Source organism: Nycticebus coucang, chromosome 12 (assembly GCF_027406575.1).
Source record: "Nycticebus coucang isolate mNycCou1 chromosome 12, mNycCou1.pri, whole genome shotgun sequence".
In the NCBI taxonomy this organism is placed as follows: Eukaryota; Metazoa; Chordata; class Mammalia; order Primates; family Lorisidae; genus Nycticebus; species Nycticebus coucang.
Window position 1 is genome coordinate 45723712 of NC_069791.1, and position 26273 is coordinate 45749984.

The 26273-nt window shown below is 37.9% G+C and overlaps 1 protein-coding gene and 2 non-coding genes across 3 annotated transcripts in view; 2 read left to right on the forward strand and 1 right to left on the reverse strand.

Annotated features, from left to right (window-relative positions):
- Positions 1-26273, forward strand: part of GRIN2B (glutamate ionotropic receptor NMDA type subunit 2B) — a 474878-nt gene that overhangs the window by 196458 nt on the left and 252147 nt on the right. The window lies entirely within an intron of this gene.
- Positions 3839-3961, forward strand: LOC128562964 (small nucleolar RNA SNORA66). Its single transcript, XR_008373648.1, has one exon. It is a non-coding gene; the product is annotated as a small nucleolar RNA SNORA66 (small nucleolar RNA).
- On the reverse strand, positions 22989-23047 carry LOC128562953 (U7 small nuclear RNA). Its single transcript, XR_008373642.1, has one exon. It is a non-coding gene; the product is annotated as a U7 small nuclear RNA (small nuclear RNA).

Genomic DNA, 26273 nt, shown 5'->3' on the forward strand with positions numbered 1-26273 from the left:
CACATACACAGCAGGAAATTTGACTCATAAACAGGAAAAAAAACCAGTAGAAAGAAATGCAGGCATAACAAAGATGTTCATAATGTTAGTAAAGGATATTAGTATCCTTTATTCTATATAATGTACAGGGTGGACATAAAGTTTATGTGCAATTTAAAATTTATAACTATTTTAAGTTGCTCACAAATTTTATGAACACCTTGTATATTATTAAAGGATACTAATACATATCCTTTACTAATACATGGTATTAAGGTATTAAGAGGTCTGTTATAAATGTTCAGTGATATAAAGAAAGACATGAACATGATGAGGAAGAAAATAGGAAGATGTTTTTTAAAAAAGAATCATTGGAACTTAAAGAGGAGAGGATGAACTATATTTAAATTAAAAATTATACTGGATAAGGTGAATCATTAATTAGACATTGTAATAAAATATAAAGAACTAGAAGACAACAACAGAAAACATACAAAATCAAACACCGAGAGATAAAAGGCAGAACAATATGAACAGATTCAAAGACTTATAGGATAAAATCAACCAGTCCAACTTGTATGTATTATTACTGGAGACCCAGAAGGAAGAAGCAAAGAAAAAATATTGGAAGAATTAATGCCTGAAATAGAATTCTACATTTAATGATAACTGTATGAAACAATGTGTTGAAAAAAATTATAGTAACTATAAATCCACACATTTAAGAAGTTCAAAGATCCCAAACAAACAAAAGATGAAGAAAACTACAGTAAGGCACATCATAATAAAATTACTGAAATGAATTGCTGAAAATGAATTACTGAATTACTGAAATGAAAGAGACAAATTCTCAGAACTTCTAGAGCAAAAAAGGTAAACTATTTTCAGACTAGAAAAGATAAGAATAGCAGCAAAATTCTCACCACCAAGTAACAAGTGAAGAGAATGGACCAATGTCTTTAAATATTGAAAACAAAACAAAACAAAAATTTTTTTTTTTTTTTTGTAGAGACAGAGTCTCACTGTACCGCCCTCGGGTAGAGTGCCGTGGCCTCACATGGCTCACAGCAACCTCTAACTCTTGGGCTTACGCGATTCTCTTGCCTCAGCCTCCTGAGCAGCTGGGACTACAGGCGCCCGCCACAACACCCGGCTATTTTTTTTGTTGTTGCAGTTTGGCCGGGGCTGGGTTTGAACCCACCACCCTCGGCATATGGGGCTGGTGCCCTACTCACTGAGCCACAGGCGCCGCCCACAAAACAAAATTTTAAAAAGCTCCCTCTTCAAAGACTTCTACACCAAAAAAAAAAAAAAAAATACATATATATATATATATTTTAAATATTCAGGCAAAATAAAGACTTTCAAGAGAATAAAAACTGAGACAATTATTTAGTAATATATCATACTTAAGAAATTTTTCAGTCAAAAGGAAAATGGTACTAGATGTAACTGTGGATCTAGACAATGGAATGAAGAACATCAGACATAGTAAATTGGTGGGAATTTATAAGCATTGTTAAATGTCTTTTAAAAAGTAATGGACTGTCTAAAGCAAAAGTAACAGCAATATGTTATGTTTGTAATATGTATTAAAGTAAAACTTAAAAACATCAGGCCTAATAATGAAGGGAAGAATGAAATAAACTGTTGTAAGTTTCTTATACTATCTGGGTAGTGGTGTAACATAATTTTTAGAACGAATGTAATAATTTCAAGATGCGCATTGCCAGTCCTAAAGAAAACACCAGACAATGACAAGGAGTAGTTAATAATAGTAGAAATAAAACAGAGCTATAAAAAACAGTTAACCTTAGAAAAGGTAAGAAACAAAAAAAAGAATAGATACAAAAAATAGAAAACAAACAGCAAAATGATAGATTTAAAACCAAACATATTCGTATTACATGTAAATTGCCTAAATGCTCCACTGAAAGGCATATGTTAGACTAGTTAGAAATCAAGACCCAATTATTTGCTATTTGTAAGAAACCTACTTCAAATATAAAGACATACATAGGTTAAAAGTAAAGAGACTAATACAGATATACAATATGAGTATTAATAAAAAGAATTTTGGGTAGGCTATATTAATATCAGACAAAATAGACTTTAGGACAAGGATTATTACTAGGTATAAAGAGGAACATTTTGTAATAAAAATGGGCTATTTTAAAAGAAGTTATAACAAACCTAAATGCATGTGCACCTAATATAAATATTCAAGAAAACTCTGATGGAACTAATGGAACAGTGATGGAAAAGATAAAGAAACAAAACTACATTTATAGTTGATTTCAAAACTTTTGTCTCAGTCATTTATAGAACAAGTATGGTAAAATGTATTGAAGAACATTATCCATCAACTTGACCTAATTGATCCATCTAACATCGGATGAAAGAACATATATTCTTTTCTAGTTCATGTGTTATATTTACCAAGGTAGATAATATTCTGGTCCATGAAACAAGTGTTATAAATTTAAGTTGATTGAAATCATATATAATGTGTTGTATGACCATATAAGAATTAAACAGAACTACATTTGGAAAATACCCAAATTTGGGCAATTAAGCAGTAAACTTTTAAGTAATACATGGGTCAAAAATGAAATCACAAGTGTCTTTAGGAAATATTTTGGACTGAATTGAAATGAAAAACAGCATATTAAAATTTGTGCATTACAGCTAATGCAGTGCTTAGAGGGATATTTATAGACTTGAAAGGTTATATTAGAAAAGAAGAAAGGTCTGCAGCAGTCAATGACCTAAGTTTCTACCTTATGAATCTAGAAAAAAGAGAATGCAACATAAATCTAGGATAACATCAGAAAAAAAATAAAAAGGGAAAATCAGTGAAATAGAATATAGACAAATGAAAGAGAAATCAATAAACTCCAAAGTGCTTGAAAAGATCAATGGAATCAATAAATCTCTAAGTAAGACCGGCTAAGAATTAAAGAGATGAAACAAATTACCAGTATCATGCTTGAAAGAGGGACACTACTATAGATTGTATGGAAATTAAAAGGTAATGAAAGAATATTATGACTACTTTTATGCCAATAAATTTATGCCAATAAATATGACAAATTAAGTAAATGGACAAATTCCTTCAAAGACATGAAACTACCAAAGCCCATCTAAGGAGAAAAAATAACATGAATAATTCTATACATGTATCTGTTGAAGAAACTGGATTTTTAGGTACCATCTTTCTTTTCTTTCCTTTTTTTGAGACAGAGTCTCATTCTGTTGCCCTGAGTAGAGTGCCATGGTGTCATAGCTCTCAGCAACCTCAAATTCCTGGTCTGAAGTGATTCTCTTGCCTCAGCCTCCCCTTTAGCTGGGACTACAGACATAAGTCAGGGTCTCACTCTTGCTCAGGCTGGTCCCCAACTCCTGAACTCGAGTGATTCACCCACCTCAGCCTCCTAGAATGCTAGGATTACAGATGTAACCCCTGGCATCCAGACTATAATCTTTATCTTTCTTATAAACATAATTCCAGGTCCAGATGGCTTCACTTGTTAATTCTACCAAATGTATAAAGAAATAAGAACAATTCTATGTAAACTTTTCCAGGTAATAGAAGAGGAGGGAACATTTTCTTACTCGTAATCAGTATTCTTGTATCAATCAATATGCAAGAAGATATTACAAGAAAACTCTGAAAATAGAAGCAAAAACCTTCAGCAAAATAATAGTGAATAGACATCCAGAAAGCTATAAAAAAAATAATACATCATGTCTGAGAGGTGTGTATCCCAGTAATTGTATGTTGGTTTAAGGTTTGAAAATCAATCAATGTAATTCATCCTGTTAACAGAAAAAAAAAAAAGATTATTTCAATAGATGCAGGCAAACAATTTTAAAAAGTTCAACACTCACCAGGGAACCAGGTTTGCTAAAGTAATTATGGTGATAGGAATGTATTGGCCTCAGATGTTACTGAGGTTGCCCATTCTATCCTAATACAGGATAAGAAAAAAAAAAAAAAAAAAAAGTTCAACACTTTTCCACAGTAAGAATTCTTAACAAACTAAAAATAGAAGGTAACTTTTTCAACCTGATAAAGATATTTATGAAAAACCTACAGCTGATATTATACTTTTGGGGAAAAGACTGAATATTTTTCTTCTAAGATTGAGAACAAGGCAAGGGTGTCTACTTTTATTGCTTTTACTCAGCATTATTCTAGGGGTGTAGCATATGGAATAAGGTATGAAAAAGAAATAGCGTAATGATAAAAAAAAGAAAATATAATCCTATCTTCCTTCACATAGACATGATCTTCTATGTAGAACATTTATTTACATAAAATCACTATAATTTACATGAAATTAGGAAGGGCATAGTATACAAAGTATACAAAATCAATTGTATTTTTATTATTAGAAGATAAAGACTGTAAATTTTAAAAATTTAAATAAATTACTATCTATAGTACCATGAAAACCATGAACTATCTGGAGGAATAAGTATAACAAAATATATTAAAGGTATCTATGCTGAAGACTGTGAAGCATTGCTGAGCAAAATTAAAGACTTAAGTAAATGGAAAGAAATACCGTGATCATGGATCAAAAGAGTATTTTAAGATTTTAATTCTCTTCACTTTTATCTTTAGATTCATTTCAATCCCTACAAAAATTGGGATTTTTACCCAGACACAGTCTCTCTGTGTTGGCCAGGCTAGAATGCTATGGTGTTGTAGCTCTCAGCAACCTTACACTCTTGGGCTCAAGTGATCTTTGTGCCTCAGTGTCCTGAATAGCTGGGACTACAGGTGTCCACCACAATGCCTGACTAATTTTCCTATTAGGAGAGATGGGATCTCATTCTTGCTCAGGCTCATCTTAATTCCTGAGCTCAAGCAAACCACCCACCTTGGCTACCCAAAGTGCAAGAATTATAAGTATGAACCATCACGCCTGGCGTCCAGTAGTTTTTTTAATATAAATTGATGTTATTATAAAAATTTTATGAAAATATGAAGGACCTAGTATAGTCAACACAATTTTGAAAAAGAATAAAGTTGGAGGACTTACGTTACTTGATTTAAAACTTGCTATAAAGCTATAGTGGTAAAGACAGTGTGCTTATAAATGTAAGCAATGTGGCCTAATTATATGTACCTTTATATTAATTGGAAATAAAAAAAGAAAAAAGAATTCAATTTCCATAACTATAAAACACTGTCTTCACATGATTATTATGTTAAATAAGACAATGGATTTGGATATGCAAATAAACTGTTACTCAAGCAAAATAAAAAAGACAATGTAGTACTGGGATAAGGACTGAATGAGGCTTAGAAATGGACCTTATATTTATGTGTTCAATTGATTTTCAATAAAGATGCCAGGCTAACGAATGAAGAAAGAAAGCTTTCCAATAGTACTGGAACAATTAGATATCTATCTGGAAAAAGATAAGATATTTTTAAGAAATATCTATCTTTAAGAAATTGCAACTAGGAATTATAAGTTGTATACTTTGGGTGTCATGTATAAGAAAAATTATAACTCCAGTCATCAAATTAATAGTGAAAAAGTTTTGTCTCTGTGTCAAGGGATTAGCAAATGTGTGCACATTTATGTATTTTAGCTTAAAATAAAGTGTGCCTTGGCATCCCAGAGTGCTAGGATTACAGGCGTGAGCCATTGCGCCCAGCCTAGTTAATTAGATAAAAAGCTGTTTGAAGATAATGACCATATCTTAATCATACATGGCTCTAAAGGATCATTTACAAAGTGTCCGGGTACTGAATTTTTCCTTAATGACCAAAAATGATCAAGGTTACTACCATAGGGCCAGGATTAATCCCAGGGAAATGGTGAAATAAGGAAAACTTACTTTATGTTCCTCCTGCCTCTTTTTATATGGCACCCTTCTTCTTTTCTGCCTTTTTTCCTCTTTCCTGGCACCAGTCCCTTTCTATTGCTCAGCTGGACTTTAATCCTCAACAACAAGGAACTTTTGCCTATGATGCATCTTTCAGATAATTGCATTTTAACAACAGCCCCTTAAAGGCAGAAGGATGCATTTCACAACTCAAGTTTGGGGCCACGAATTACCTCCTCCAAGCACATGGTATGTGGAAGTGTGTGAGGGTTGGGCAGAGCTCTCCCTTCTGGGACCCACTTTGAAAGTATTTCTTGCTTTTAGAGGCTAAGCATGACTTTGTCTGAGGAGTTGAGGAATTCCTTGTAAGACTTCTGAATTGGGTCCTGAACAATGAATGAGTTTTTTCCAGTTGACAGATAATTTGGGGTAGTGGGCAGAGAGGATCCAGAAGAATAGTAAGAATACATTAGATAAAAGTGGAACAACAGTACAGGCAGAGATGAAAAATGGAGGAGCAAGGACTATTTGGGGGGTACCAGGTAGTTCTGGATACATATATGGGGCAAACATTGAGTGGTCAGAAGTGGAAGAAAATTGGAAAGAAAAATGAAGAAACCAAGTTGAGACATATCACAAAGTTCCATATATGTTATGAAAGGAGTAACTGATCCTTATCCTGTGGCCAGTGGAATTTAAAAGGGAGAATAATCCTATTAGAGAACACTCTCTTTGGCAGCAGTGTGGGGGGTGGATTTTTGTGGTCTGGAAGACTAGTTACCAGGCTGTTCCAGCAATCCAGGCAGGAGAATGGTAAAGGCACAGAAGTGGGAGTAAAGAGAAAGGATTGCCTTTCAAGTAGTTGAAAGAAAGAATGGGTTAGTAATTCAATCAACATTTATCTGGCCCCTGAATATAGGCCAAACATTGAGCTAAATGCTTAAAAAATAAATAGGGCATGGCTCTTTCCCATAATAAGCTCAACATTGGGAGGAGGACATTTAACAATTAAAATACAATATGAGTAGTCTAACAATGTGTGTGGTCAGCACACAGTGAGCAGAGGTTTCTAAGAAGTTCCATGGGGGTAAATTCAGTATTTTACTCACCGTTGGTTGTATTACTCATACTCAGTTGGGAAAACTACTAGATGTTTAAAAAATATTTACTGAACAAGAGGTGAGCTTGGGTGAGTGGGTATATGGGCAAGGGAATGGCAACTTCATTCCCACTTTTTGGTAGGCCAGTGAAGGGTATTTTCTCTTGGCTTTGAAAATGAGAAGGGCAAAATATATAAGATTGTGTTCCTAGGTGGTAGGGGTTAGGGACTGCACTGAGTATTTGGCTATAGCTCTAATAAGCTCCTTTTTTCTCAGGGGCTCATGTGGTCTGTATCAGGGGCTGTCCACCCTGAGAACTAGCAAAAGCACAGAGGCAGATGAGCTTTCTTTGTTTCCCCTTTGGTGTCCCTTGGAATCTGTTGAAGTCTTTTTGGAAAGTCCCAGTTCATTCTACCCAAGATGAGGGAATCTAAGGGAAGGACTGGGTCCAAAAACTTGGTCAGGGATTAAAGGAGAGCAGTAGCCACTTAGGGCAAGGAGCCAAGTGGGAGAACTATGAGAAGGGGATGAGCTCTAAGTGCAGGAAAAGTAGGTTGTTGGCTGGTTGCTCTTGTTCACCAGAAAACTCTCTATTTAAGTGATGACTCTGGAAGTTCTAGGTTTTATTTTATTAAGGGAGGTTGGGCCAGGCATGGTGGCTCAAGCCTATAAATTCTGAGGAGCCAAGGCAGGTGGATCACCTGAGCACACCGGTTCAAGACCAGCCTGAGCAAGAGCGAGACGCCATCTATAAAATAGTCAGATGTTGTAGCAGGCACCTGTAGTCCCAGCTACAGGGAAGGCTGAGGTAAGAGAATCACCTGAGCCCAAGAGTTTGAGGTTGCTATGAGCTATGATGCCACGGCACTTTACTGAGGGTGACAAAGTAAGACTCTGTCTCAAAAAAAAAGTGGGGGGGTAGGGGGAGGTTGACCAAGTCTATCATCTCTTAATTCCAACTCTGAAATCCAACAAGCTCTGAAAACCAAAATATATTTTTTTAGATAGTGTTAAAATCTGACCTAATGTGATTCCATTTGGCAACAAACTCTGTCCTAAAATGATATCAAACTATTTAATAATCTTAATTTAACCTTAAAAGTGATCATGTTTTTATGTTTTTGGTAGAAACATTTATGTGTTTGATTACAATGTCCTGTCCCCAGACACTCCTAGGATGGTGTTAGGTAATATTTGGTAAATAAACCATATTGCCTTTTTTAAAATCTGAAAAAAAATTAATTACAAAATACTTCCTGTGCCTAGGATCTTAAATAAATTTTGGATTCGTATCTCCTTTCAGGCTCTTGGAGAAAGCAAATGTTGAGTCTTGACAATGCACAGAATGTTGTTTGGTTCTCAATTGGAGGTGGCACTGTATCTGTTATAGTTTTCTAGGACTGCCATAAGAAAATACTACAGACTGGGTGGCTAATACAAGTTTGAGAGGCCAGAAGTCCAAGTTCAAGTTCCAGGTGTAAGGCAGGTTTGGTTTCTCCAGAGGCCTCTCTGCTTGGTTTGCAGATGGCTAACTTCTCACTATACCCACCTCTGTTCTTTCTTCAATGTGGTTATGTCCCTATTTATTTATGTGTCCTAATTTCTTCCTCTTATAAAAACATCAGTCAGATTGGATTAGGACCCTCCCTAACAGCTTCCTTTTAACCTGATCACCTCTTGTTTCAACATAGGAATTTTTAAGGGACAAAATTCAGCCCATGAAGCTCCCACAGGCAGGTGGAAATGTGCAGATGCATTCTTTAGAGGTTACAATAACTGTGAAGTATTACTTTCTTTTTTTTTTTTTAACACGGAATCTGTGCACCTTTACTTCTACTCAAAATAATAAAATAAGCTTCTTTTTTTTTTTTAATTAAATCATAGCTGTGTACATTAATGAGATCATGAGGCACCATACACTGGTTTTATAGACCGTTTGACACATTTTCATCAAACTGGTTAACATAGACTTCCTGGCATTTTCTTAGTTATTGTGTTAAGACATTTACATTCTACATTTACTAAGTTTCACATATACCCTTGTAAGATGCACCGCTGGTGTAATCCCACCAATCACCCTCCCCCCTCCCCCCTCCCTCCCCTCCCTTTCCCCCTTTCCCCTATTCTTAGGTTATAACTGGGTTATAGCTTTCCTGTGAAAGCCATAAATTAGTTTCATAGTAGGGCCGAGTACATTGGATACGTTTTCTTCCATTCTTGAGATACTTTCACTTAATGGGCAGGGCCAGGGCTGCTAAACAACCTGTAGGGTGAGACTGATGAAGACTTGTCTATCTCAAAGTCCATCAACTCTTCTAGTGTGAAAGAAACACTGATGGGAGATCCAAAGACAGGCTTAGATCAGTCCCTAGGATCTGGTCTGTCGTAACAGTGCTGTCTATGATGGAAAGTTGAGGGCTGACATCTTAAGATAATGAATGTTCTCTTCTTAAAACTACTTTGTATTCTGTCCGGGCGGGGTGACTCACACCTATAATCCTAGCACTCTGGGAGCCCGAGGAGGGTGGATTGCCCTGAGCTAATAGGTTCAAGCCCAGCCTGAGCAAGATCGACCCCATCTCCAAAAATAGCCGGGCGTTGTGGCGGGCATGTATAGTCCCAGCTACTTGGGACACTGAGGCAAGAGAATCGCTTGTGCCCAAGAGTTTGAGGTTGCTGTGAGCTGTGATGCTATGGCACTCTACCCAGGGTGACCAGGTGAGACTCTGTCTCAAAAAAAAAAACAAGAAAAACTACTTTGTATTCTATTCTCTTTAATCACTTTTTATAATACAATAGAATCTCTGTAAGTTGAGCACCTGAGGGACTGTAACAAACTGGTCGACATACGGAGGTGGTCACCTTAAGGAACTAGGGCTACTGTACCTATATGTACATGTGGTGCATGTCCAGTCTATGAAAATTAGGTCAACTTAAGGTGGTGGTCAACTATGGAGGTTCTACCATAATTGGTTCCCTCAAGCAGCATTTCTAGACTTTGTGAAGCAGGTGTAATAAAGAAATGGATTTAGCTATATAATGTTAGGATTGGACTTCTGCCTTCTTAATCTTTAGGAATAATGAGAAATTTGTACTTTCTGTGTTTCCCTGATTCACCTGTGACTCTTCAACTGAAATAACACCTTTTCTAAAAAATAAATCTTGCCTTGCCTCCAGGCTTGCAGTGGTCTGAAATAAAATTGCGTGCAGGCAGAGCTTAGCACAAGTGCTCAAATGACGAGGGCATGAGTTAGTCGCCAGAAATGCGCCTCTGGCATGTGTGGACTCCGACTTCTTTCTAGAGTGGCCTTTGATCCCAGCATACTCCCTTTTATTTCCCACTAGGTCCCTTGTATCTTCTTTCCCTTTGGTAAAAATGAATGGAGTGGGACAATTCAGTCCCTGTCACATTCAGAACATTGAAATGCCTTGCAAATATTATCGTATCCATTAGAGCCATTGTAAGTTGTTAATTAAATTATAAATCAACGTATCACACAAATGTTAAGAACAGTGATAAAAATAAGCCTATTTGGTAGGCCTTCGCTGCCCATACAGTACTGCTTCTACAATTTCTTGAGTCATGCTGAATTATTCAGCCTTCATTTTGCAATTTCGACATCTAGGAGAAACAAAAAACCCGTAACAATTGCCACTACAATACATAAATAAGAATGAATAATTCAGAACTCCTGACTTATTTTACTCCTCTTTGTCTAACACTGACTGATCCTGGATTTGTTTTCTATTTCACAGACCCCAGTGAAGTAGGCAGAGGAGAATTTCCAGATATAGAAATAAAGGCATAGAGCATGTTACTTGTTTGTCCCAGAAGAATCATTCCTGAGCTGCTGGAGATCCATGGCCTGACTTTTATTCTCTTTGCTTGTATGTGTGGGCTCTCCCTCCTCTCTACTCATTGGGTTATAGTCGACAGGTTAAAAAAAAAATCATCCTTTTACAATCGGCAAAATTTGAAGCTCTCCTTTATAATGTTCTCTCAATTATTTTGCCTGCAGAGGTAGTTTCAAACCCTTCTTGGGTGTAATGCTTTTGTGCATTTGTACATTACACATGTACTGGGGCCAATGCCCCAAGTTCATTTTACTAGGTGGGGAAAGTGCTAAAAATAGGAATGGGATTCCCAGGGTCCCAGCTGCAATCCCCTGGCTGGTGTGTGTGCCATGCTGCTGGGCCAGCAGCCTTTCTGATATGCACTGTCAAGTTTCTGAGCATCTGTTGACTAATGGGGTTCCTGATCTTTCGTTTGCTCCTGGTCAGTGGGCATTGCTCCAGCTCGGCTGGAGTGCACATTACAGAGCCCAATTCCCAACCAGTGCACCGCTGGCTGACTGTCACCCCTTCAGAGAAAGACGCATGAAGGATACAAAGCTAGCAAAAGAGGTCCTGCTTTCTTCTGTTGGAATTTTCTACTATTTCTGTACTTTTATTCTACTTTCAAAATCATGACCACAGGATCAAAATTGAGGGAAAAAAAAAATCCCATCAAGCCCTCTCTTTGCCACTAATGGTAAAAGATTAGGAGAGAGCCTCTCGTAAACACTAATGGTTAATTAAACCCTTTGTACTTATACACCAGCATTCCAGGCAGACAAAAGAAGATAAAAGAACCCAATGCATGGGATTAGCAGGCCTATCTCTTCAATATATTACTCGGCCTGGTTATTAGTATTTTTGCAATTTCAACTGGAAGGTTTTTGACCTTTAGGTTTTTATTTTTCTCTTCTTTATCACCAGCCCTTTCCCACCCACTCACCCCAACCCTGCAATAAAAGAGGAAGAAACATCTGAATTTTCTTTCTCTTCTGTTGAGAACATTAGTGTATTAGGACAACAAGGTAAATGTCTGGTTAGGGCCCCACTTTCTCAACAGGCTCTTGTATCACTTGGGAGGGGGTTGGGGGCGTGTGATGTATGAGGTGGGTGTTGGAGCAATGCTTCAGCTTCAGAGGGCCTGGAGGCACAGAGTCACAGAGAGCTGTTTCCATGGCAGTGCTATGGAAACCAGGTTCTGCTGCTCACTCCTTCCCAGAGTAGAATTTCCATGCTTCATATAGCATGGGCCCCAGAAACTTATCCAAACTGTGACTTTATCCTGGCAACTTCATTGTAATCTATTATTCTGGGTTCTTAAAAATGGGGCAGAGGGGACAAATAGAAAATAATAAAAGAAAAAAGGAACCTAGTTCAAAACACTAGAAGAAACCCAGAACCTTAAATTTTCTGTGCATTTTCCCAAAGGATGAAGAGAATAGTTTTATTGTATATCAGTTGCCATTTCCACAAGCACGCACTTTTCTGGGTTCCATTTTGTAGCACTGTTAAATCCCTCAGTAATGTAGATGTTAGTTCCTTGTACCTATATATTTTTTAATCTCTTGAACTATAGGTGCAGGATCTGCCCTTTAGGAACCTGTTATCCCTTATATCTAGCCACTTAAGGTGGTTGCACCCTTCCTATGACTGGTGCATGTGTGCTACTGTTCACAAATGAGAGTCAGATGAAAGGTCAGGGATGAATAGCTGTAAATTATTTTTCACTGTGCAGATGCCTCCCAACTGTATGCCTTGCTGGCAGTGGGTTTGTGGCATCATTTAATACCTGGGGAACTGCAGGTGTGTGTGTGTGTGTGTGTGTGGGCATATGTGCATGTGTATTGGTCTCCTGACATGGGGTGTTGGTTCACCTACTTGTGTTCTTTTAATGGAAAGATTGTTGTGTAAGGAATGACGTCAAATGAAGCCCATGAATATAAGTACCAGAAGAAAAAAAAAGCTGAAGTCTACAGGCACATTTTTAGAATGGGAGAAAGAACTCACAGAGGATTTTAACCCTACCTTCCCACTTCAAAGACAGGCACGATGGGCTTTCGCAAATAACACCAGGCAAGGGGGTTTGAAGGGAGAGTTTACTTTGCTAGACTTTAAGAACTAGCAATCTTTTTTCTTTTTTTTTTTTTTTACTGCTCCAGTTCTCATTACACACAGAAACATTCCCAAAGGCCCTTGAATGTGAATATATCTTTTCTATTGTCTCTTCAAGTTTCCCTAGTACATATCCCTGAATTTCCTTCTTTAATGGACTCCATTTCCCTCCTCAATAAAAACCCACCCTTTATTATTGTGAATCGTTTTTCACTGAAGGAATTAATGAATCCCTAGATAAGCAGTTACTGTTTTAACCTTACAGTGTCAGAAGTTCCTGTATGTTTTTGTGCTGTTTTGAAGGGTGCCTTCACTAAATTCAGGGCTGAAACACATGCCTATAGTAGGTTTTTTATTTTAGAAGTTTTGGCCTCATGGTTTAAACTCATCACCAATAGGTGCCTTGAGCACCACAACATTGATTGCCCACCTGACATTATCACTTATTTATTCAACCAATATTTAGTTATCTGTTCTTTTATTCATTCAGCCACAGGAGGTTCCTAAGTGCATAAGAAGTCTGAGTTACATTATATAAAGTTGAACCATGTAAATTGCTGATATTGTACTGTTTTTGACTGTACAAGGGCAATTTTCTATGTTTTTAACCTAAGATTTAGATGCAGTATAAACAAGATCTAGAGTATCAAGATCAACATTTAAAGATTGATTTAAAAAAAAATAAAAGTGATGAAAGTTAAGGGAAGAGTTAGAAAAAACATTCACAGAAAGGAAGGACTAGAAGATCACAATCCAGGCCCTCTTAGTGCTGTAAAGTTGCCATAGTGACCATTATAGTTAGTTGCCCCTAGTGGCTATTGAAATTTCAACTTAAATTACTTAAATAAAGTTAAAAGTTAAATTCTAGCCCCATGTACCTATTGGCTATCACACCGGACAACACAGATGATTTCTGTCATCACTGGAAGCTACTGGATGGTGCCAGAAAGCACAGGAGAACTCGATCAAGAAAGGAAAAAATAGGTTAAGGAACTTAAACTTCCTTGAGAACATCTATAAAGCTAGTGGAAAGGCTCAGTGACTTGGAGGCAGCTCTGATTATTTGCTGAAATTCATCAGTTCTCTTCTTAGGTACTGATCCTTGTGGCTGTTTTGTAACTGTTAGGTGCCGGGTAAACTTTATTACAAATCCCAGAACGTGTAAAATAACATTACATGTACACATAAACACATACACACCACCACCAGAACGTATAAAATAACGTACATGCACACACAAACACACACACCACCACCAGAACGTATAAAATAACGTTACATGCACACACAAACACACACACACCCCACTTGCTTTGTAGCAATTCTTTTCTTTGCTGACTGTCTAGCCAACTTGCATGCTAAATGTCAGCCCTTGAGATCTATCTGACCTGGGTCTTCTCTCTCTTTGGAGTTCCCCTCACTGAGAATTAGGGCATACCGAGGAAAGCACTAACCAGGAAAGCTGTCATTTGCCAGCCTTTCCATCTTTTGAAGGAGTTTAGTACATTAGGTATTGAGTTCCTAAATCTAAAAACCGTGCAGGTTCCCCAGAAACCCAAATATTTAACCTCAACTTTAAATTTCTGCTGTTTCCTTCCTTATGACTCTTTGTCTATGGTAACTTTCCTATTTCCCCCAAAAGGGGCCATTTGGGGAATCCTCAAGAGGTGTCACGTTCACATTTCCACCTCTGAGTCATTGCCCATGTCAATCTGAAGACTCAACTGGTGGTGCATGAGAACACATGTGCACAGAGCACACGCACTGCTAGTCTTGTGATTTTCAAATTTCTCCAAACGCGAGGCTATTCAACCAAATAAAGCAAGGCCAGGATAAAAAGGAAACAACTCAAACAGGCTAATTGTGTTGCCTGTTTTGTGAGATTGGACATGACTTTATTGCTGTGTGCTCTGTCTAAAAAAAAAGAATGAATTCTGAATTGTTCACTCCTTTTGCGTCTTATTGAATGAATTAGCACATTGGATCTAATTCCCATCAAAATGACCTTGGGTAAGTGCCTTCATCCTTCTGAGCTTCAGCTTCCTCATCTGCTATGGAACCTTGTAGTGTGGTCATAGGATGAAATGAGGGTGTGTATAAGGCACTGGCACATAGTAAGTGCTCGTTAATGTCAGCTATGCCGTTACTATTATTTTGCTGCTGTTGCTGCTGCTGCTGCTGCTGCTGCTGTTATTGCTGCTACTAAACATTTTATCCTTATCCTGTTTCCAATTCTTGGTACCCAGAGTTCCAGAAGTGTAGCAGTGTTTGGCATTTACAATATTCTCACGTGCTTCCTTTGCCATCTGGTTCCCATTTTTGCCTCACTCATATTCTACCCTTATATCATAATTCTGATACTCAGTTTTCAAATGGGTGACTCTAAATAGCTTTATTGCTTGGTCTATACTTTACTTTTTATTTCAAGTTTAACATAAAATTTCCGCAAACTTTCCAGTTACTTACCTTATTGTAAGTGCTAATACTGTCTGTATAGCATTGTTTCATGCTTCATGAAATGCCTTTACTGGTCTCTGCAGTTGTTACTTTATGGAAAAGCCCATTGTCTTTTCATTCCTACTGCAAATGGTTTCATGATTTTAAATATCTTGAGTCTGTAACAGATACCCCAATCAATATATCTGATCTTACCAATCATTTTCTTAGTTCTCTTCCTCTTTTCCATTTCTTTCAAACATTAAGATCTAATCTTTTACAGCTTCTTCAGATTTAATAGAATAAAAACCCTGAATTCTTTATTTCATTTGTACTTTTTATTTGTTGGCTTGTATATCCACTTTCCTTTATTGAATACAAAGAACTATAGCAGAATTTTGTTCATGGAAAATGTTCAAAGTTGAAATAGGTTTAGTTGAAGATGGGGAGAGGAAAATTTTCAAAGAAAGAACATACATTCAGATGGAAAATAGAGGTTGGGAGAAATGCTAATATCATAGATAAATAAAACTCAATTTTTGATCCCCGAAGTTATTTTGGTCAACATTTTGTTAAGAATTTTATCCCCATGTAGAAGAAAAGCATCTTAACACTTTCTTGCATTTTCTTCTGTTGGGCATATACCTGGAAGAAGTGGTGCCACAAGGTGTCTTATATGTAGTTTGGGGCTTACTAAATATTGAATTGGTTCCTAGGGAGATTGGATTGATTAACTGAAAAATTTGACCCTGTCTGTGAACACTAGCATATCTTAAGAGTCATGGGACATTTGTACTTTTTATTTTCTTTTGAGACTTCTGTAAAACAGTGGCCATAGTCATGGAGTCCTTTGAGAACCTAACAAAAGCTATAGACCCCCTTTTCCAGATATGCATCTACTTACCAAATTCTGCATGCAGTTTTAGAGGATTTATGGATCGCTGGAGGCCCATTCCTAAACCCCAGCCTCAGGATGCCTACTCCACATTTATATATTCCCCTCTCTATCTTTTATATCCATTAAAAGATGACCTCAGTGCATGTGAAACTTAATAAATGTAGAATGTAAATATCTCAACATAAGGACTGGGAAAATGCCAGGAAGCTATGTTGACCAGTGTGATGAAAATATGTCAAATGGTATATAAAACCAGTGTACGGTGCCCCATGATTGCATTAAGGTACACAGCTATGATTTAATAATAAATTAAAAAAAAAAAAAAAGATGATCTCTGTCCCTAGTCCCAAACCAGAAGCTTTAGTGTCATTTTCCAATCTCTGCTCTCCAATCAGTAGTTGCCAGATCCTGCAACTTCTATATAAAGCCCAGAGTATTCTTCTTCTTTTTTTTTTTTTTTTTCTGTAGAGACAGAGTCTCACTGTACCGCCCTCGGGTAGAGTGCCGTGGCGTCACACAGCTCACAGCAACCTCTAACTCTTGGGCTTACGCGATTCTCTTGCCTCAGCCTCCCAAGCAGCTGGGACTACAGGGGCCCGCCACAACGCCCGGCTATTTTTTGTTGCAGTTTGGCCGGGGCTGGGCCTGAACCCGCCACCCTCGGCATATGGGGCCGGCACTCTACTCACTGAGCCACAGGCGCCGCCCCAGAGTATTCTTCTTTATGAAGGAAAATGCTTGTAACACTCAGGTAAGTCATATTGTAAAGAATGTCATTGCACTGGCATAGGGAGGACCTTTGTTATCTGGAAATAAGGCTTGTTCCTTGCAGAATGGGACTAGAACAACAGAGTTGGTTTTCATACTGGCATCTACCTTATTATCCCCTTCACAAATACTTAGACACATCTGATGTCCATTTTACTGAAGTTGCAGCTCTGTTTTTGGCCAGTTACTGTAGGTGGCAATGGCTAATGATCAGATAAGTGAATTTAGCTACTGCACCCAATAAATTAATCCTCCTCAATGTGACGTGTAACGAATGTTTTATTGCTCTCTGGTACCTTAGTTCAATTCATAAAGTCAGACGTTCACATCAGGAGGTAGAACAGTATTTGTGGAGATGTCCTAGGGGTGTCAGAAGGGAGGAGAAGACAGGGTTTCTGTGATACAATATGAGCACCTTACCTGGGATGTGGATATGTTGATAATAGCAAAGAGTGAGTATTATTTCTTGTTCCTCTGATGCACCTGATAGTTCAGAGAAATCAACCATTCAGTCAGACAATACCTAATAGGTATTAGGAATGCAAAAACCATTAAGAAAGAGGACACAGGGTCTGCCTCCAGGTTCAGTGTGGAGTGGGATATGGACACACAAACTGATTTTTCATTTAGTAGTAATGGGTATTATTCTGCTTCTCAGGGCTAATACTCAAGGAGGCAGGCTGCTGGCAAAATACGCAGGCTCCATGCACATTATTAAAACCCCTTAGAATAACCATGCGTTTGTTCAACTACATTTATTCAACATATTTTTACTACATGCCCATTATGGGATAGAGATCTTGAGGCTGAATGAACAGGACAGAATCCCTGCTTTTAGGAAATTTCCAGTAGGAGAGATACACAGAAAATAGAAAAAAAATATGATTTGGAATGGAATTAAGCATGTAAGTTGGGAATGAATAACGGAGATTGGGAAGGCAGCTCGTTTAAGCAGCATGAATAGGAAAGGATGGTGTTTGAGCTAAGGCTCAAAGGAATGAGGAGCTTTCTAAGCTCAGAGAACAGCAAGCAGAGACACCATGGAGCGGGGGTGAGTTTGACAGTTCAAAGAAGAGCCAGAAGGGCTCCTGGAGGAGGAACAGGAGGAGCAGAGATAGGTCAGGGAGCAAACTAGGCCCACAGGGAAGACTTGGATATCTTGATCACATCCTAAGTGTGCAGAGAAGGGATTGGAGGGCTTTATGTTTACCAAAGAGTACTCCAAGTGCTGGGTGAAGTTCAGGAGGTGGGGGCAAGGGCTCCTCACTGAACAAGAGATCAATTTAGATAGGTTTACCCACTTCTTCGGCATTCATTTGGTGCTGCTACTCACAGCGTATTCTCATCTTTGAGGAACTCATCTTCCAGTGGGCTTTGCTTAGTTCTCTCCTCCCCCCACCACACCTCCTTAAACTTTTTTAAAATCAACCTTCCTGGTGACCACTGCTAGGGCTAATATTTCACTTTGTGAGTTCTTCATCTTTGCAAGTGGCTCTCTGTCTTACAGTAAGATTGTAGGGTTTTGAATAATAGTACCTACCATTGTTTTTTAATATCATTTGTAGAATTATATACCAGGCATACATTATAATCTCTTTTAACCTTTATAAAAGCCCCACAATGAGGTTATTATTATTCTCATTTTATAAATGAGGACCCCAAAGCTCAGAGACAGTCCTGGCAAAATGATTAGTGGGTAGTGTCCAGGACTTGATGGAAGGCATCTTGGCCCCTAAACCTCATGGTCTTCCTACCAGGCACACCATGCTGCCTCTTAGTGAGTTGAGGTTGAGTGGTGAGCTTATTTGGGAAGTTAGAAAGTTAATTTTTCTGAGACTGGTATTATTCAAGAACTAATTACATTGCTTTGCTTTTAGTCTAAGGAAAAGTTAGGTCCAACTAAAGAAGACAGAGACTATTGTCAGGCTGTTTTTGTTTTGTTTCATCTTTGTCAATGACTGGTTTTCTCCTAGTATTACTGGACAAAGAGAATCTGGCTGCCTGGCACTGTCAGCCAATACACAGAGATGGGCATAGGTCCACCAAATTTTGTCAGAAGGCTGAGGTTCTGGAGAATAGTCAGAGTAGCCTCTCTAACACTGTTCTGATCTTCCATTTCTAACATTACAGTTTTATACATTTAAGGTCAAAGTGAAGACCATGTTAACTCTCGTGTTAAACAATAATCAGCAGAACCCATGATCCATAGTAAACAATAATCAGTATAACCCATGACCCAAAACAACATTTCAATATATAAGTTAATCTCCTAAATCAATCCACCTAAACTATTGGAGATAGGCATCTTTAGGGTGGAAGCTAAATTTATAAAACAGTAAGAATGAGAGACAGGGAGTCAAGGTCAGGCAGGGCCTACACCGACCAGACCAGCTGTGTCACGTCTGCCCTAGCTGGACAGACTCCATCTTACTCTCACTGTCTGTGCTTTCATTAGCACTGTCTTATCTATTGGTTGGTGGTAGGCTGAGCTCTGACCTCTAGGGCTCAGGAGGCCTGCAACCATTGTGAGTCATTCTAGTCAAGTGTAGGGGCTTCTGCATTAAATTGCTTCATTGTTCTGTGCTAGGCTTCCTCTGGAGGGGTTTAGGTCAAGGTCTCAGCCCTGGAAAAGCCCTTCTACTAGAAAGTTGTGTGAATTTGGAGCAGGTCGCACCTAACTGCCTCTTTTACTACCAAACTTAAAGTAGTCCCAGAAACTCTGAGACTTAGAAGATGGGCTAGGCAAAAAATCACCCCCACCAGATAGTGCCCCTTCACAATTTAAAAATGCCAGGGCACACTGATGGGAGAGAGAGAACTCCCCACAAAAGCACTTAGCAACCTTTATATAATCGTTAAGCCTTTCTCATTCTAGATAGTACCCTAGTTCGGAGCTGTTAGAGCGTATGGCCCTACAAAGGTAGCAGATTCTCCACATATATGCAATGAACTTTACAGTATATAGTGCCATCCAAGTCATCATTTGTCTCTAGGTCAAGGGGATTATTCCTTCATTGAAAGGATAACAAAGGCTGGGCACAGCAGCTTGAGACCAGCCTGAACAAGAGAAAGACCTTATTTCTACAAAAATAGAAAAGACCCTATTTTTCTAGCAGCACAACACCTAGCCGGGATTGTGGCAGGTGCCTGTAATCCCAGCTACCCAGGAGGCTGAAGCAAGAGGATCCCTTAAACCCAGGAGTTTAAGGTTGCAGTGAGCTAGGCTGATGCCGTGGCACTCTAGCCTGGGCAGCAGATTCTAGATTTCTTTTCTGCTTCTTCATTTGCCATCAGAGGAGCCATCCACAGCTGGGTGGGTTGGTTGAGGTCCTGGTTCCATGACAGTCTTACTCAGAGGGACATGGACTGGGGAGCAGGCACATAGCACATAGTCCTGGACTTGTGGCCTTCTTCCAGAAACCTCTTGGCACCTTTACTTCTCCTTTGACTTGCCTGACTACAAAAAAAAAAAAAAAAAGAAAATGCTTTCTGCTTAATAAACGTCTGCTTGTAATATTCTGAAACAAGGAGGCTAATCAAAGACCCTATTCTGCTGAACAGGGATGCTAAATGACAAGATTAATTTCCGTAATCAAGCAGCTTAATTTGGACATTTTTTCCCCTCTCTGTTGCTGATTGAAATTGAGGCACATTTTGCTGTGGTGAAATTCTGTCCTCGCCTAGGAAGGCTTACTTACTGGTACTAGAAGAGGGAAGGCAAGGTGAATGTGGTCAGAGAGACGAGGAAGGTGAGAGGGAGGTGAAGGGCATCACGTGAAGTGAAATGTGAACAGTGAGCTAATGCAGAAAGTCACAAGAATTTTTCTAGGGCCTCTTATATGAAGTGGCATGAAGGACTTTATGTAATTGCCCACACGACAGCTACTCACCATCCTGAAATGTTTCTATCTGGCGAATTGGAGCCCCAGGAAGCTGAGGCGAGAGGATCCCTTGAACCCAGGAGTATGGGGTTGTGGTGAGCTAGGCTGATGCCGTGGCACTCTAGCCTGGGCAGCAGAATGAGACTCTGTCTCAGATAAAAGGAAACCAAGGGAGAACAGATTCTAGATTTCCTTTCTGCTTCTTAATTTGCCATCAGAGGAGCCATCCACAGCTGGGTGGGTTTTTCATAAAACATTCTCAGAAATGTTAAAGAACTTGTACCTTGTTCATTAATACCAAGCAAAATTTCAAGACAGAAAGTCAAGAAGGTTAAGCAATCTAATGGGATTTGCAGGAAAATAAATGGTAACATTATGCTGGACCTTACATTTGTGTAAAGTATTATAATTTGCAAGGCATTTTCAGGACTTTTAAATGGCAGATAGACTTTAAACTGAGTATTTTTAACCTTTACATCGCCACACATACAAAAATCAAATCAAATGGATTAAAGACTTAAACTGAACACCAGAAACTGTGAAGCTACTAGAAGACAACATAGAGGAAGAACTTCATAACATTGGTTTGGGTGAAGATTTTTTTAATATGACTTAAAGAGTACAAGAAACAAATGGGACTGCATCAAATTGAAAAGCTTCTGCACCACAATGGAAACAATCCACAGAGAAAAGAGACACGCTTATAGAATGGGAGAAAATATTTGCATCAGAAAAGGGGTAAACATACAGAATTTTTAAGAAACTCTGACCAATCAATAGTAGAAAAACGAATAACCTGATTTAAAAATGGGCAAAAGAGGACAGAAATGGCCAAGAAGTATATGGAAAAATGTTCAACATCACTAATCATCAGGGAAATGCGAATTAAAACTGCAAGGATATATCACTTCACACTTATTAGGATAGCCATTATGAAAAACACAAGAGAAGACAAGCATTGTGGAAGGTGAAGAAAGGGGATCCTTGCATGCTGTTGATGAGAATGCAAATTAGTACAGCCACTATGCAAAGCAGGATAGAAGTTCCTTAACACATTAAAAATCGAACTGCTACGTGACCCAGCAATCCTACTTCTGGGCATATATCCAAAAGAGTTGTAAACAATATGTTAAAGAGATAGCTGTGCCCCCATGTTTATTGCATCATTATTTACAGTTGCCAAGGTACAGAGTTAACCAAACGTCCATCAAGGGATAAATGGATACAAAAAAATGTGGTATATTTACATATCAGAATACTATTCTGTCTTAAAAAAGAAATAAATCTTGTCATTTGCAACATGATGAATGAAACTGCAGAACATTAGGCTAAGAGAAATCAGCCAGGTGCAGAAAGACAAACACACCTGATCTCACTTATTTGTGAACTCTAAAACACTTGAACTCATAGAAGCAGATAATAGAATGGTGGTTATTGGAGGTAGCATTGTAGGAATTGGGGTATGTTGGTCTAAGGACACAAAATTTCATTTAGACTTGGAGGAGTAAGCTTAGGAAATCTGTTGAACAACATGGTAACTATGGTTAATAACGAGATGCTGTATACTTGAAAATTGCTAAGAAATAGATTTTAAATGTTTTTATCACACACAAAGGAAATGTTAGGTAATAATGTATATGTTAATTGGCTGGATTTAGACATTCCACAATGTAAACATATATCAAAGGATTATGTAGTATACATAAATACATATAATTTTTATTTGTCAATTAAAGATAAATACAAAGAATTTGAAGTATTTTTAGGTTTTTAATAACATAAGTGATAATAGTCTGCAGGCTTATTGCTTCTTAGAAAAACAAACACTTTACAGTGGGAATTCAGGCATCTTCCTTTTTCTTGTACTTGCAGTTAGCATGGAAGAACATTACTTTCAGAGAACAAAACAATACCACTCTTGTAGTTTCAGATAGCTATTTAAAATTTTGACTTTCAAGTTTTTCTTATGGTTATCTTATGCTGGTCTCTGGTTTGGGGTAGGAAATATGGTGAGGTTGGTTAATCTGTGGACAAGAAGCTGAGTAGCTACAGGTTTTAATATTGGCTTTTTCTTTAACCCTAGGTAAGTTGTTGAACCCTTGTAGGCTTCAATTTCTTTGGGGGGAGGGGAAGCAGGACCTTGTGAAACTCCAAAAGTCTGCTAGACAAATTGTAAAAGAGCTATAACCCTAATTATGAAATAGAGATGAGAATACTGATCTGTCTCACAGAAGAATAACTAATCAATGATTACAGAACTCTTTCCAAACATAAAGTACTGTATAATTATTAAAAGATGAAATAAATTGACTCCTAAATAAAATGCATATAGAGAAAATTAAATCAAGTCCAGATCAGATTGAAATTAATAATCAAGCAGTAAGACTATGGGAGTGTTTTGGGCATAAGACAGAGGGTGCCTTAATGACCATGAACTCTAGGCTAGCACAGTGACGTATTCGTGGATCAAGGCACCACTGTGTCCACATTCCTCTCAGCCCTTGTGACCATGATCTTAGAGAAGCCCAGTTGCTCCATTTGCTCGATCATTTAAAAATATTTATTAAGTACCTATTATAAGCAAGGCATTATTGCTGCAAGACACTTTTCTAGACCTCATGGCGTTTAGAATTTATCGGTGGAGAGAAGACGTAATCAAGTGTATGTTATGTAAACCTCTATGAGAAACACTGCAGGGGCTCCCTAACTATTGTGCATGAATTCAGAAGGAAGGTTTAATTAGTATGACTAGAGAGAGCACGCTGGAGAAGAGGGTATTTGAAGCCCATGGATTCCCTGGGCCAGGACAAGGACAAAGAGGAGGGCTGTAGGTGCAGGCACCACCGTGACCAAATATAAAAATGTTACAATTTTCAAGAATGAGGACTTCAGGTGTCCTGCTTTGGGCTTTGTGTTGAAAGAGATATATGAGAAAGGAGTAAAACCTAGGTGTGCTTATAGTGTAATGAACCCTAGATGACAGTGGAGAACCTAACAAGCATAAGAATACATCTAAGCAAAAATTTTAGGAATAATAATCTCAGATACTAACAAGGCACTGATCTTCCTAAGATGTGAGAAAAGCAGAGAATGAAAATCAATTTAATAAAATGGAAGTAATGCAGTGTAGGGTAGAAAAGAAAAAAAAAAAAGGCCATGGAGGATTAAAACAGCATTTAAAAGATTTCGTATCTAAAAATAATATCTCACTAATAAAAAGAAAAGAGATCTGTAGAAACCACAAGACACAGAGAGATAAGAAAGGAGAACAAAAATAGACAGGTTTAAACCTGACCACCCAGGCGTACATATTTTAATGAAAAGATGCAACTTGGCAAGTTCAGAGAAATAGAAAGATGGGTAGTAATGAATAAAGCACTTAGTGAAGTGGCGATTCATATTTTGCACATATAGTTCCATGTACTATACTTGAAATAGAAACAGGGGCATAAAATGGCTGATTGGGGCAAAAAAAGCTTCAGGCTCACAGGCAGAAAGGCAAATGCCCATTTGGATTGGCTTTTGACATCGGTTTAGACTTGGCTGTGAGTTAGCCCATGCACGTTTTGTTCCCGCATGAGTCTGTCTTCATTTTCCTCTCTCCATTTCCCCACCCTGGTCCCCTCTCACCGCAGGGTGTAGAGTGATTTGCTGTGTGCTCAAGTATAAAGTGGAAGAATCCTTTTAAAAGTATTTTTATGTCTATTCACAATCTCCTGAATTTTATTATAGCTTTTACATTGGTTGAAAAGGTGTTTTCGTTTGGTTTACGTGGAAAAATTTTTAAAAATATAGTAACATAGATTTTATTTTTAAGTTTCATTTTAGGGAACAAGTGTAATGGACTAGCCAGAATGGGAGGGGAACCGGAGTTTTGGATCATAACTTCTAATCTCTACTCTGCTAGGCACTAATTGTCTGGGCTAGGTGGGTGACTTCATCTCCGGAATCCATGGTAGTGCTGTGACTAGCAGAGAGAGTGTATGCACAGAACCCGGCCCAGTGCCTGGCCCATAACAGGGACTTTGTCTTCTTTTGAAGCTAAAGTACAGCTGACCCTTGAACAATGTGGGGTTTAGGGGCACTGGCCTCCTACACAGTTGAAAATTCATATATAACTTTTGCCTTTCAAAAACTTAATTACTAGTAATAGCCTTCTGTTGGCCAGAAGCCTTACACATAACATAAGCAGTCGATTAACACATATTTTGTATGCTATATGCATTATATACTATATTCTTAGGATAAAATAAGCTAGGAAAAAGAATATGTTACCAAGAAAATCCTAAGGAAGAAAAAATATACTTACTATTCATTAGTTGGAAGTGGCGCATCATGAAGATCTTCACCCTCATCCTCTTCGAGTTGAGTAGGCGGAGGAAGTGGAGGGGAGGGGCTGACCTTGCTGTCTCCTGGTGGCTGAGGCAGGAGAAAAGGTGCATATGAGTGGCCTGTACAGTTCAAACTCATGCTGATGGATGGTCAACTGTATCACTGTAATCATTTTTCTTGTTACAAAAGCAATACATACACATTGGAGAAAAACTAGGAGACAAGGAAAAAACACATACATTCTCACCAGATAGTAGTTAGCAACCCGAGCCCCTCTGTGTGTTATATAACATAACAAGGAGGTCTTACTACATATATTGTTTTGTATCCATCCTTTTCTATTTATATGGGGAGATATGTGTAAATTCTTTTGTGTTTATTCATGGACATGATTATCCTTTCCCATCAAAAACATCCATCGGTATAATTTCTAATGGCTGCATAAAATTCTGCAGTTTAACCGATCCCCTACTGTTCAATATTTTATATTATTTTTAAATTGAGGGATTTTACAAACAATATAATGATGGGTATCCTTGCAGATAAATCTTTTTGTCTCTCCTAGGTTGTTTCTTCAGTATAAATTTGCAGAGCTGAAATTGGTCAAATAATGTCAACATTTTGTCATTTGGTATATTTATAATCAAACTGGGCTTTAGAAAGTTTAAACTAATCTGTGTGTTTATCAATAGTACATATAAGAGTATCCACTTCCCTTATCTTTGCAATAAAGAAAAAAATCTTTGCATATTTAAGAAGATAAAATGTTATTGTTTAGATTTCTTTTTTTCATTTCAGATTCATAGATGGGTACAAAAGATGACGTTACACTGCTTGCATTTGAAAGAGTTCTATTTAGTTGATTTATTAGCAAAGTTGAACTTTTAAAATGTACTTACTGGAAATTTTATTTTATTTGATATTTTGCTTTTGTGAATTACTTTTTGTTCTGGTAGGTACTTTCAAATGGAAGCTGTCTTTTTATTTTCCCTTGTGTGTGTCATCATGATTTCATTTAGTAGAGTATTATTCTTTGTTTACATTTGTTTCTTTGGCTAGACTGCAAACTCCTTCAAGGCAGGATCA